This window comes from Lepisma saccharinum, chromosome 6, assembly GCF_977018435.1.
Source record: "Lepisma saccharinum chromosome 6, izLepSacc3.1, whole genome shotgun sequence".
NCBI lineage: Eukaryota > Metazoa > Arthropoda > Insecta > Zygentoma > Lepismatidae > Lepisma > Lepisma saccharinum.
In genome coordinates, this window is record NC_139234.1 from 59,638,587 (window position 1) to 59,652,149 (window position 13,563).

A 13,563-nucleotide genomic window follows, 5' to 3' on the forward strand; every position below is an offset into this window, starting at 1 on the left:
ATCGGCTTCCCTGAGACAACGTTCTAGAAAAAACTTCATCTCTGTTGAGACTACGTTCTAGGAACGGAACAACATGTACTTGCTTGAGACTTCGTTCTAGGAACAACATCGACTCTTTTGAGACTACGTTCTAGGAACAACATCGACTCCCCTGAGACAACGTTCTAGGAACAACATCGGCTTCCCTGAGACAACGTTCTAGAAACAACTTCAACTCTGTTGAGACTACGTTCTAGGAACGGAACAACATGTACTTGCTTGAGACTTCGTTCTAGGAACAACATCGACTCTCTTGAGACTACGTTCTAGGAACAACATCGACTCCCCTGAGACAACGTTCTAGGAACAACTTTAACTCTGTTGAGACTACGTTCTAGGAACATCATAGACTCTCTTGAGACTACGTTCTAGGAACAATATCGGCTCTCCTGAGGCAACGTTCTAGGAGCAACTTCAACTTTGTTGAGACTTCGTTCTAATAACAACATCGGCTCCCTTGAGACAACGTTCTAGGAACAACTTCAACTCTGTTGAGACTACGTTCTAGGAACAACCTCGGCTTCCCTGAGACAACGTTCTAGGAACAACCTCGGCTTCCCTGAGACAACGTTCTAGGAACAACATCGGCTTCCCTGAGACAACGTTCTAGGAACATCATCGACTCTCTTGAGACTACGTTATAGAAATATCAGCTCGCTTGAGACTACGTTCTAGGAACAATATCGGCTCTCCTGAGGCAACGTTCTAGGAGCAACATCAACTTTGTTGAGACTTCGTTCTAATAACAACATCGGCTCCCTTGAGACAACGTTCTAGGAACAACTCTGAATAGCTTATCTGCTTATAAAGCTTACTTAGGGGGAACTTTCAGACCGAAGCGACACGTGTACCTTTAGAAATAAATGCCGAAGCGACACTACAAGCTTCAATTATCGCTTGTAGCTCGGACTGGCCCGCTTTCTCAAGAGCGTGATGTCGCCTCGGTATGTTGTTCAGCCATGCGCAGTGTTGCTTAGTCATGCACTGAAGGGGCCCTAGTAACTTGCCATTTGTCACATCACCGCGTTTCTTGTCGCTTCGGTCTGAAAGCTCCATAGAACAAACTTCAAACTCAAACTCATCACTTACTCATTGTCATCTTCGCGTTTGGTCAAAAGTGGCAGAAAAGTGAAGTAAAATAAAACTAATCAATCAATCATATACAGATATTGATCGATCTGAAAGTAGTTTTGATTGATTGATTGATTTTACTTCGCTTCTTGTGCCACTTTTGGCTAATTTGCGAAGATGAGGATGAGTGATGATATGATGAAATTGATGAATGGACACTCACAAACATCCATGCCCAGGCCAGGATTCGAACCCGGGACCCCTGGATGAAAGTAGTTGAAATCGGTGCCTCTGGATACCACAATTTGTTTATCCACACTAAATTCCATTACGAAAATGACTATTCATTACTATTCATATCAACAAATTTTAGTAATTATTGAAAAAGTATGAATATTTAGTGATGTGGCAAGAGGCTCTTGGAAAATGATTGTTTTCAGTTAAAATTTTGTCGCTCTCCATGTGTCACAGTACATCGTTGCTGATAGCCTGTTAGGCAAGCACGGACTGGGGAGTGTCTATGAAGTATGACGGACGTATCAGTAGTAATTTCAATACAGCGAAAGCTTTCGTGCAGTTTGTATTTCAGTGCGAGTTGTGGTCACAAGGTAACTTGAAACCACCAGAATAAAAAAAAATGCGTTTCACATTCCCGTTAACACTGGTTGAAAGCGTTCACGGTGATGCCACAAACTATATTTCCAGGAACAAATACAAGATGCATCAAATCCAACCAAATCTAACTGGATTCCCTTCATTTACCCTCTCCTGCTTTGGGCTGAAGCAGACATCCAACTAGTGACATTTCCAGATATAAAACCGCAAGGTATTTCATTTGCAGATGCCGTTTACCCATGATATATTTAAAGTGTTTATTTAATAATAAAGAATTTAATTGTGAAAAGTACCACTTTTAAACATAAAGATATCCATAAATATACCTGGTCTTCTCCAGATGGTAAAACTCATAATCAGATAGATCATATTCTCATTGATAAGAGAAGGCATACTAGTATAATTGACGTTCGTACACATAGAGGTGCTGACTGTGCCAGTGACCATTATTTAGTAATTGCTAAATTAAGAGAAAGACTCTCGGTGATAAATCATAAGCAACAAAATCTAAAAGTTCTAAAATTTGATACAGGAAAGTTTGCTGATGAAAGAATTAAGAAAGATTAACAAATTAAACTGTCAAATAGATTTGATGTTTTGCAGGATTTAAATGATGATGAAAATATAAATGAAACAGACGTAAATAAGAATTGAGAGCACATACGTAATGCAATAGAATCAGCAGCTAAAGAAACTATAGGATACCATAAACCAAGAAAAAATAAGCCATGGTTTGATAATGAATGTCATAATCTAATAGAAATAAGAAATCAGGCTAGACTTAGGTGGTTAAATAACTCGGATGATACAAATCTAAGCAATTATAATAGAATAAAGCGAGAAGTTAACCGCACGTTTAGAAGTAAAAAAAGAGATTACTTGAAAAGCAAAATTAACGAAATTGAAACCAACAGCAAAAATAAAAATATCAGAGATTTATATAAAGGTGTAAATGAATTTAGAAAGGGGTGGCAACCTAAAGTAAACTTGATAAAAGATAAAGACGGTGATTTTCTAGCTGACCCAAGCGATATTCTAAATAGATGGAAGAACTACTTTAATGACCTCTTAAATGTCCAGGTAGGAGATAAATCAGAAGTAAATGAAGTACACACAGCAGAACCTTTAGTTCCAGAACCTAACTTGACTGAAGTTAAAGACGCTATTAAAATGCTTAAGAATAACAAAGCACCTGGCATTGATTTAATACCAGCTGAGTTAATTAAATATGGTGGAAATTCATTAATATGTCAAATTCATAAATTAATTTGTTTAATATGGAATAAAGAAGAAATCCCTCAACAGTGGAAAGAATCCATAATTGTTCCTGTGTTTAAAAAAGGTGATAAAATGAACTGCAATAATTACCGTGGAATTTCTCTACTCTCAACAACATACAAAATATTGTCTAACATTCTTTTAACAAGACTAACCCCATATGCTAATGAAATTATAGGTGATTATCAATGTGGATTTAAACGTAACAGATCAACTACAGATCAAATTTTTCATATCAGACAGACACTTGAAAAAAAGTGGGAATATAATCAAAATGTCCATCAGCTATTCATTGATTTCAAAAAAGCATATGATTCGGTCAAAAGAGATAAATTATATAATATATTAGTAGAGTTTGGAATACCTAAGAAGCTTGTTAGTATGATAAAAATATGCACCAGTGAAACAGAAAGTAAAATTCGTGTGGGTAATAATATGTCTGACAAATTTATAATTCATGATGGGTTAAAACAAGGAGATGCATTATCTCCATTGCTCTTTAATTTTGCCTTAGAATATGCTGTAAGGAAGGTAAAAGAAACTAAAGAAGGACTAAAATTAAATGGTGTGACTCAGTTGTTAGCATATGCAGATGATGTAGACTTACTGGGGGATGATATAAATACGATTAAGAATAATGCTAAAATATTTTTCAAAACTGCTAAAGAGATAGGTTAGGAAGTTAACAAAGAGAAAACTAAATATATGCTTACAGGCCGAAACCAAGTGTTAGGTAATAATCAAAATCTAATTATTGATAACAACTCGTTTGAACCAGTTTCCAAATTCAAATACTTAGGAGTAATATTAACAAATGAAAATGATATTGAAGAGGAAATAAAAAGTAGGCTTAATTCAGGAAATGCATGTTACTTCTCTCTTCATAAACTTTTGTCTTCTCGTTTAATGTCTAAGAAACTAAAAGTTAAAATATACAAAACAGTAATTTTGTCTGTAGTATTATATGGGTGTGAAACTTGGTCCCTTACATTAAAAGAGGAACATAAATTGAGAGTATTTGAAAATAAGATCCTTAGGAAAATCTTTGGACCTAAAAGGGATGAGGATACAGGTGAGTGGAGAAGGTTACATAATTTAGAACTACATAATTTGTATTCATGTCCAGATATTATTAGAATAATTAAATCAAGAAGACTTAGGTGGGCAGGCCATGTGGCACGAATGGGAGAGGAAAGAGGAGTTTACAAGGTTCTTGTTGGGAAACCAGATGGTAAGAGACCTGTAGGAAGGCCAAGACGAAGATGGAGGGACAACGTTGAGATGGACCTAAAGGAAATCGGTAGGGATGGAAAAGAGTATATAGATCTTGCTCAAGATAGGGAAAGATGGAAGGCCTGTGTTGCTGCAGCCATGAACCTTCGGGTTTAAGAGGCCATATCATGGGCAGCGAAAAAACAGACCTTCATTCAGAACACTTTTACTCGAAAACTATTTGAGGCATTTGAATGAGCTTTGTGGTGAATTGATCAGAAAGGATGAATCTTAACAGTGATTATCGAAATTTTTTTATCACTTCCATATTTTAATAGATATTAGCTGTCAAATATCTCAGTTTTTGGATCGGCGTATAGAGCCCGATTCTAAGTTACTGTAAAAATTTAACCTTGCAAGCCTTTCTTGCATCCTTCCTGAGTAAACTGATTTTTTTTATTTTTCAAATTGAGAGGCCCATTGTGACAATACGCCATTGCAAACATTGATATGCATTTTCAAACACCTTTTTAGAATGGCTTTATTCGAGCCATAGCGGGGCTGGCCATCGGCTGGCGGGGTTATGTTCAAGTCCTACAAGTTCAGCCGTCTGCCGATAGATGACTCTGACCAGGCTTTACTACTGTGGGCGTGGCTTGTATTACTTCTTCTTCTACCCTTGGCATTGTCTTTTCCCTTGGGGGCAGCTTTTGACCGTGCTCCGACCATTTCGAAAAATCGAAAGTTGATTTCCTTCACCCGGCTGTTTTTCCATTGTGTTTTATTTGTCTTATTTCTATTTTCCAAAAGAATAAATACATTAATACAGAGACTGTCCCAATTGAATCTTAGATAAATTATAGCAAAATTAAATTTGTTTTAAATCAATTAAATGCTCAAATAGGGTAATCGGGACTGGGGCTACAGGATACAGTGGGATCCAGACCACTGTGTAGTTCTACCGGGGATCGAACCCGAGACCCCTTGAATACAAGGCGAGATAATTACTACTAATTTCATCGAGGAAACTCAAGGACTTATTTGGGGAGGGGTCCGGAATCCTCCCCAAGAAAGACTTACCAAGTGAAAAAATTAAATAATGAAAATATATTTGTGTAGCATTTATTACATAATCGATGGTTATAATTTCCTTTGAACTTATTGATTGATTTGTTGTTTCTAAGTCCACTTTTTGAACAGAAAGGCTAATCGGGACTGGACTTACAGCTTAAAGTGAGATTCGAACCACTACTTGCATCCACCGGGTATCCAACCCGGAATTCCTTGATTACAAGGCAACGACGATACCACTGCGCCATCGAGGAGGCCCACTCTTTGAACTTATTGGAAGAAAGATTGGAAGTAGGGGGCTTAGAAGGACAGTACCAGTTACCAAAGATTTATGCTTGCACGCTACTATTTATAACAATATGCATAAAATATTAATCAGGAACTTTACTTTTCGCTAACCGGATCTAACATTCTCTTTTATTCAATAAATATTCAATTCTTCATCAATTTGAAATGAATTTCTTTACCAGGGCACTCTTTTTCATTTTGTTATCGTTTTATTATTTTTCTTTCAGCTATGTCATTTGTTTTTTATGCAAATTATGCCGATCTTAACTACAGGTAAGCTAGATAATGAATACTTGCTGTTATCCGATCTTTTTACCTATTTATGTGATAATTATATAATTTTAACTTAAACATCATATTATTATTATTCCTGACACAATTGGTTCGGTGTATTTCTAGATACGTGCCTTTTAGAGGCCCTACAGAAATTACAGCGAAAGGAAGTGAGACAGTCGGGTACTCTTTCAAACTCTAAATCTTGTTCTTGTCCCAAGTTATGTAAACGCTCTCTCGTTTTCGTCTCGATCTCTGAATATAATTTCAATTATAGTCACATTAACTTCAACGCATTTTAAAAATACAATTTGTGTCTATACAAAGAACACGCTTGGGCAATACATTCACATTTAGAGAACACCGATGTATTTCATAAAGAGGTAAGACAACTATGCTGAAGGTAGATTTTTAAATTTTAAATATAATTCACTGCACATTCAATTATACTATATGTAATGTTATGTTATAATAATGGAACCTACATCTTGCAATTTTTTTAATTCTAGTTTCATTAATATTTTACTTTGGCTATTATGTGAATACATTAATCGTGATGGAGGGAGAAAACACACCGGGACGACAAGTGACCGGCGACACGTGTCGCTTGAGAATTTCACCAATCGAGCGTAGGCATGTGCGGCCTGTCATGCCGCTACGGTGTGAAACGTTGCTGCTGATTGGCTCGTTCCCAAGCGACATAAGTTATGTTGCTTGTCGCTTCGGTGTGAGTACTCTCTAAGAGGGCGAGTGACAATGAATTCAATTACATCTTCATAGCTTGTTCATGACTGAAAGAATCTACTCGTGTCGCATGTCGCTCGGACTGGGACTTTCTCTCAATATCGTGTATCATGTCGACTCGGTTTGTTATTCGTGTATGTTTTGCTTTAAACTGTATAGGCTCTTGTTGCTTGATGTGAATGTTCCGTGTCGCTTGGGAACGAGCCAGTCAACAGCAACGTTTCTCAATGTAGCTGCAGACCGAAGTAACAAGCGACACATACCTCTAGAGAACAATCCAATCAACAGCAACGTCTCACACAGCTGTAAAATAACATGTCACACAAGCCTGCGTTCAATTGGTGAAATCCTCAAGCGACACAGATATTTCACACCGTCTAAAGCAAAATATTCACTGTGCATGCGCGAACAACAGGCCAGGGCGACACGATGGACGGTATGAAAAAGAACTCAGTCCTAGGGACACACAAGCAACAGACAACACAAGCTGAATGGTTGATTGCGTTTATTACTGAGAGCCAGTTACCAAGAGACACGTGTCGCTTGTCGCTTCGATATCAAATATCCCTAAAAGTAAGCAGCTTTTGAAGCACAGTATGAATAGTTAGTAGGTAAACAGCAGTGACAAAACATATGATTGATTGATTGATTGATTGATTGATAGATAGATAGATAGATAGAAAAAATTGCCTATAAATCCGCACCCTAATCATAACTTATTAAACCTATCAAAACATATTTTTTATTCATCAATTTTTTACGCTTACAATAACCTCTAATTATTACTAAATCAATTTTTGTATTTTCCATCTAATATCTTATTATATTTAGCTCTTGCCAGTAGGCACTTTATCTTCTTATGTATATATATTTTTTTGGCCTCCATCTCATCAGACTTATCATTCATTAATTTCCTCAATTATCTAATCCAACTCGTTTGTATTTCCACCCTTCTAGATAGGAGTTGTAGCTTTCCTGGCGACGTCAATCGACGTTAGCTTCCATCGTATACATTTCTCTCATCTTCAGGTAAGAGATGTTGTTGCTATGTATGTGCTCGAAACGTTGGAAGATAACGCCGATTTAATCTGGCTGGTACACCTGTTCGAATCCTTCTACATGCTAAATTGAAACAACAATCCTTCGTAATCATTAAACAGGATGGAATAAATAGCGGGGAGGCTTTTGTAATAGTCTATTAATAATTTGAATTACATCCCCATTAAAAACTGAGCATCCTCGATGGCGGAGTGGTAGCGTCGTCGCCTTGTAATCAAGGGATCCAGGGTTCCATGCCTGGCTCAGTCCCGATTAGCCTTACTGTGCATAAAGTGGACTTAAAACACTAAATCAATAAATCATTAAGAATTCATTTTAAAATTTTATAATGAATTTCGGGTGAAAGATTCAATATACTAACCTCCATTATTAATTCAATGCCTAGAGAATTATAAAAAATGGGGGGGGGGGTTGTATTTATATACACGAACGCTCGGGAGCCAATATAAGTTTACAACCTGCAAGTCGGGTTTTCTCTACCGATTCAACCAATTCAATATCTCCAATGTTGTTTGTGTTGCACCTGATTCAAAATCGGTCATAATTTATTTCGGAAATTAGTTTTGGGAGGATAAAGACCATCGATAGGAGAGGTTGACTGCCGTTCGATTCCCGGAGGATAGGGTGAGGAAAGTGGGCTCTCCCACTGCATGGGGTGCATCTACGTACAAGGAACTCTACTATATAACTACGTGGGAGCATAGAGACGATTTGCATCGCCTCTATAAATAACCGAGACTTTGAATATGTAAAGAGCCACCACCACCCACCCACCCACCAATATGCCTTCAAAACACATTGCATAATGCAGGTTGGTGGCTTTACCAATTTCTTTCAAATACAAATAGTTAATTATAGTAACAAAACATCTTTTTATATATAATTGGATTTTTCAAAATTATAATAAAATAACAAAGCAACCAATTTTGTTGTAATTCTATAAAGAATAAGTTAACATAGGCCAGAATCGGTAAACTTTCCGTTCGGACAAATGTCGCAGTTGAAGTAGTGGTCTAAACAGGTAAAAAACTGCTTACTGACACGTAATCTGACTTAAATTTGGCATAAAGTAGTCTATTTTTAGTTTGAAAGACCTTGTGACATTTGTCGAGCCGGGATGAAGTTCTTCATAACTAATGGGATAAAGAAGAAGGAAAATTTAATTCGTAACACTACTAACGGACTTATTACGCCATTCGCATGATGTAATTAATAAACACAATAATTCTAATTACATGATTATTAAAAAGCAAACATTTCTTTGTAAATAATAATGTAAAATGCCTGTTTTTGACCAATTCATCCCCTGTTGTAGGTTTGTTATCCATGAAATATCAATCTGGAATTTTTTGTTTCACAGGTACCTGTCATAGAGTAATCTTTACGCTGTAAATATCAATTTTTTTAGCTCCCCGATCGAAGACATCTGGGCTCAAAATTTTGAAAAAGAGAATCAAGAAACGATCAAAGAGCTATAACAGTAATTCAGCCGAAATACTCTGATATTACATAACTTCCCTAACAAAAATATCCTAAACTTTGAATTTTGTTCAAAATCAATATGTTGAAAAAATACGCGAAACATACAATGTAGCTTGAAATGTACTGAAAACAATGATTTTTACCCAAGCTATCATTTTTCTTAGATGAGTTATCATAATTACCGCAACTGTCTACAAAGGCTAAAAATGCCGCAAATCATAAGTCAAACATGGCCGTAATTTTTAAACGAAGTCATGTAAAGGAAAATATTACCCTTGCATAGGGGTTACAACAACAAAAATATAGGCTATATAAATAGAAAAAGTTGACCATTTTCTCAATTATTATCTTTTTGGACCACATGGTATTAAATGGCCATATTTTACTTTAGACCTAATATTAATTAAAATATGCAAGTTTGATTAAATTAGTGAAAGTTTTATAAAAATAGATCAAATACATTCACAGAGTTGGTTTTATGCAAGGATAATGTTGGAAAATTTTCTGCTTGAAATCATTCACACTGAGAATCGAACCTGGGTTTACTACGTGGCAGTCCGATGTCATATTTTCTCTGCTTTCTCATATATCAGTACTTACTCAGTTCCATATTTTTTAACCTTCACATTCAGAACATAAACATCCATGTCTTACTCGGGATTCGAACCCGGGACCCCTGCTGTTGTAGCGCGCTGTGCTACCTACCTCGCCCCGGAGGTCAAATAGTAGACTACTGGGACTCCTTATTCGTTGAAGACAAGCTTCCACAATTATGTATGTTACAAGCCACATATTGTTGCTGCAGGACTCTATATTATCGTCTGGAATTTTGACACGAATTGGTAAGATCAGCTTTTGGCAATGAAGACCCGAACAGCAAAACCTAGGACATGTCTGAGAAAAGAAATGCCAAGGGTTTTACGACCTGTCAATCACTAACTGCCCGTGTACCGGAGGAGGCGTGTTCTTGAGGGCCTCGCGAAGTGGGCCTGGACAAAACATCTGGTGGTGTAAACGCTGTGCGTGCTGCGTGCCCTCTATCGGCAGAAAGAAGGCGAATTCGGAAAAGGCCTTTCCATGATATACAGTCTTAAGAAGGCTAGAGAGTTAGTTAGTTAATATTTAAAGTGTTTTTTGAAGTTATATGACACGTGTTAGTAAGTATGCTATTAGTATCACTGCACAAAAAGAATTCCACCTTTCGGCCAAAATTCCGCCCAGATTATATTTTTGATTTATGGAATGAAATTTTCAGGAATTTTAGGACATTAATTGACCTACAGTTTAGTAGTAAAAACAACAAGAATAATAGTAAAGTGGTAACTGAAGAAGGATGAGTCGCCATTTTCGTGACTGCTCTAACTACCCTATATTTTGAGTTTTTGAGCTGAAATCTTCATAGCAACTAGATAGCTTGCCGAATTGTTCTGGTGTTGCATTTCAGCTAAATCGATTAAGATGGCGGGCCAAGATCCTCCAACAGTCCATCTACGATAGTCGCGACTATCGATGCAAGTGCGCATGCGCGAACTGGACGAGTCCAGTGGTCAAATAGGGGTGACGGATGCAAGTGGGTCGCAGACGGAGAAGCAGGTTCCCTGAAATATCGTCTACATTCCACTTGTTACAAATTGTAACAGCCATCACAACGAGAAACATACAAAGCGAGTAATGATAAGCAATTGATTGAGCACACATGAATTACTGCGCATGTTTCTACCCTTTCGAGTTTGGAATAGTCCACTCCAGCAGGGCGTGTTTTACGGAAGTAGTTGTGGTCGAAGCTCTAAATCTTGTGCATTTCGACATAATGAGGTGGTATTTTAAAAGAGTTAATGCAAAATATGCTTGCGGGACAGACTGCTTGCACTATGTGATCAATTGCATGAAAGGGAAAAGCGTAATGACCATGAACACTCTTGATGCGGTAAACGAGATATCTGAATGGCGCTCTGTTGAATTGGTCTACTTCCGTGTTTTCCCATGACCTGGTTACATTTTCTACGGCCAGATCTAATTAGAAAAAAACATGATTACAATGGGGATACAGTGAGCATGGTTTCTCGTGTGTTTAGATGGCGTACCAGTATCGGCGCCAGAGAAGGGGCAAGGTGAGCGGGTGCCCTACTTAACAATAAAAGAAAGCTTTATTGCAATTAATTAATGCTTCTGCAGCCGAAATAGACACTTTTGTGTTTTTTAAAAAAGTTCTTTCAATGCGACTACTCGTTAAAAAAAAATTCCACAAGCTCTAAATCAGTGATTTTTTTGTACTGACGACGTTACTGCGGTGTTTTGTCTTCGCTCTCCAATTTTTAGGTTCCATTGCGACAAAGTAGCGGGAAAAATCGAGTACGTTTTGCGGCTTCAACAGAAAAATGGCATTAAACTATGATGAAATAAACCTCCTCTTTTTTCCCTTTCTAGAGAGAGAGAGAGAGATTAAAGAGGTAAGAACAGTATTTGCACATTTTTAATTATCCCTTAAGAAGATTGTAATTGCTATCTCCTTTCATCAGTTTCTCATTAGCGACGGTTTTTCATCTTTTTCTAATGCTGATTTTCGCCACTTTCATTCTAAGCTACCAGCTCATCTATTCAGGCAACGTCATAATTTCCTCCTTTGTAGGAATGTAAATGCAAGATTTAGGATTCCCTCCCCCCCCCCCTCTCTCTCCTCTGTATTTTCTCCTTCCGTCTTTCTCTGTGTATTTCTCTCGTCGGTTTGTTCATTCCAGTGTTTGCATACTCTTGCCAAATAATTTTCTGATCTCGGTGAGGACTGTTGACTAACCGCATTCGTTTCCCCCCCTGGTTGAAACTGTTTGTACTCGGTTCCTCCCCCGTTTTCTTTTTTGTACTCCATAATCTAAGGCGGTTTCTGCGGGTGTAGCTACCCTCAAACGTTAAGGAACCTCTCCAAATATTATCATTTCTTCTTACTCGTAGGCCGCGGGTTTTTTCCGTACCGGTTTTCCTCCTCCTTCTTCTTAATCCCCTTTCTGCACGTTCAGGTCAATTTCCCTCGCACATCGTGGATATCCCTCCGCAGCCCGTCAGGCATATTTTCCGGAGACAGCCCGTGGGTTTTTCCCGTTTAGAGTAATTGCCCTACTTTCTTTGACGCGTATGCGTTACTGCCTAGACTGTTTACATCCCTCTTAACATATCGTCAGTCTATTCACATTCCTTGACACCTAATTTGCTTTGTTTGAATAGCTGAGATTAGCGGACACAGCAGAACACAGCGTTCATAACGAGAGGTGGAAATTGATGAGGGAAAGGTAAAAAAAATGACGTACAATTACATTAAAATTGTAGAAAATGACCTGACAATTTTAAGAAAAATATTGTATGTAAACTTCGATTCTCATCATGACAGGTGGCTCACATAAAAGGCAAAGCCATGAAGGCTCCCGGTGGGGAGAGGGGGGCTGGAGGTAGGGCTCCACACATTCAAGATCTCGGCCATTATGGAAGTGATATGATCAGCACCACGCTCCGACTGTCTTTACACCCCATTATAAAACCTTAAAAGTGATAATTATACAATTAAACCTGCAAAAATACTAAAAAAGATCTGTTATTCCCATAAGGCAATAAATGTTATCTGAAAAATACGTTTTCTGGTTCTAAATTGTAGTTTTAGAGTAATGAGTTCGAGTTTTTGTTTTTAAGTTCACTTTATGCAAAGACCGGCTAATAGGGACTGGTCCTACATTTTAAAGTGGGACCGGCTATCGACACCTTGATTACAGGGCGATGACACCATCGCTCTCAAACTGAAGAAAAACATGTTTAGACTTGTCTGCAATGTTCCAGAAAGATGATCTCTTATCAATTTACGAGTTCAGATAACAAGCAATTTTGAAGTCAGGGCAGCGCGTGTAGCACATGAAATATTACTGAGTTCTCCTCATTCAATGACTGATTAACGCACAGCACAAACCCATGCACCCAGAAACTTGAAAATTTTGGGTTGTCCTCCTCTTATGACGTAAGCACCTGCTGAGAAGAGGCTTTTCAGAAATTCAGGCTCGAAGAGCAGTAACTTTTTAAAATTGATAAGTTTACAGCCAAAACCTGGTAGTATGGAAATACTTATATGATAATCAAAAGTCCCCAACAGATAGTTCTGTATGTATTATACAGGGTATCCCAAAAGTCCCCGTGGGTTCCTGTTCGTCACTAGCCATTCCTCAGTGCTGTAACTATGTCCGCTCACATCAGCCATTGCGCAACAATTGAGAGAGCGTTCCATGTGACCTTCAGAGCAGGGATGCTAACCACGAAAACGAAATCATTCTCAAGCAACCGAATACGACCTATTTTCAACACGGTTGCAACAGGATACGTGCAAGTAGGAATGCGGTGACTTGTTCATTTTGATTGACATAACCTCGGGCGAGTTCGTAAATCGGTATTCCAAGT

General features: G+C 37.9%; 1 protein-coding gene across 1 annotated transcript in view; it reads right to left on the reverse strand.

Moving 5' to 3' along the window:
• LOC145988806 (glutamate receptor ionotropic, kainate 2) overlaps positions 1 to 13,563 on the reverse strand; it is a 275,816-nt gene that overhangs the window by 241,670 nt on the left and 20,583 nt on the right. The gene's annotated exons all lie outside the window — the stretch shown is intronic.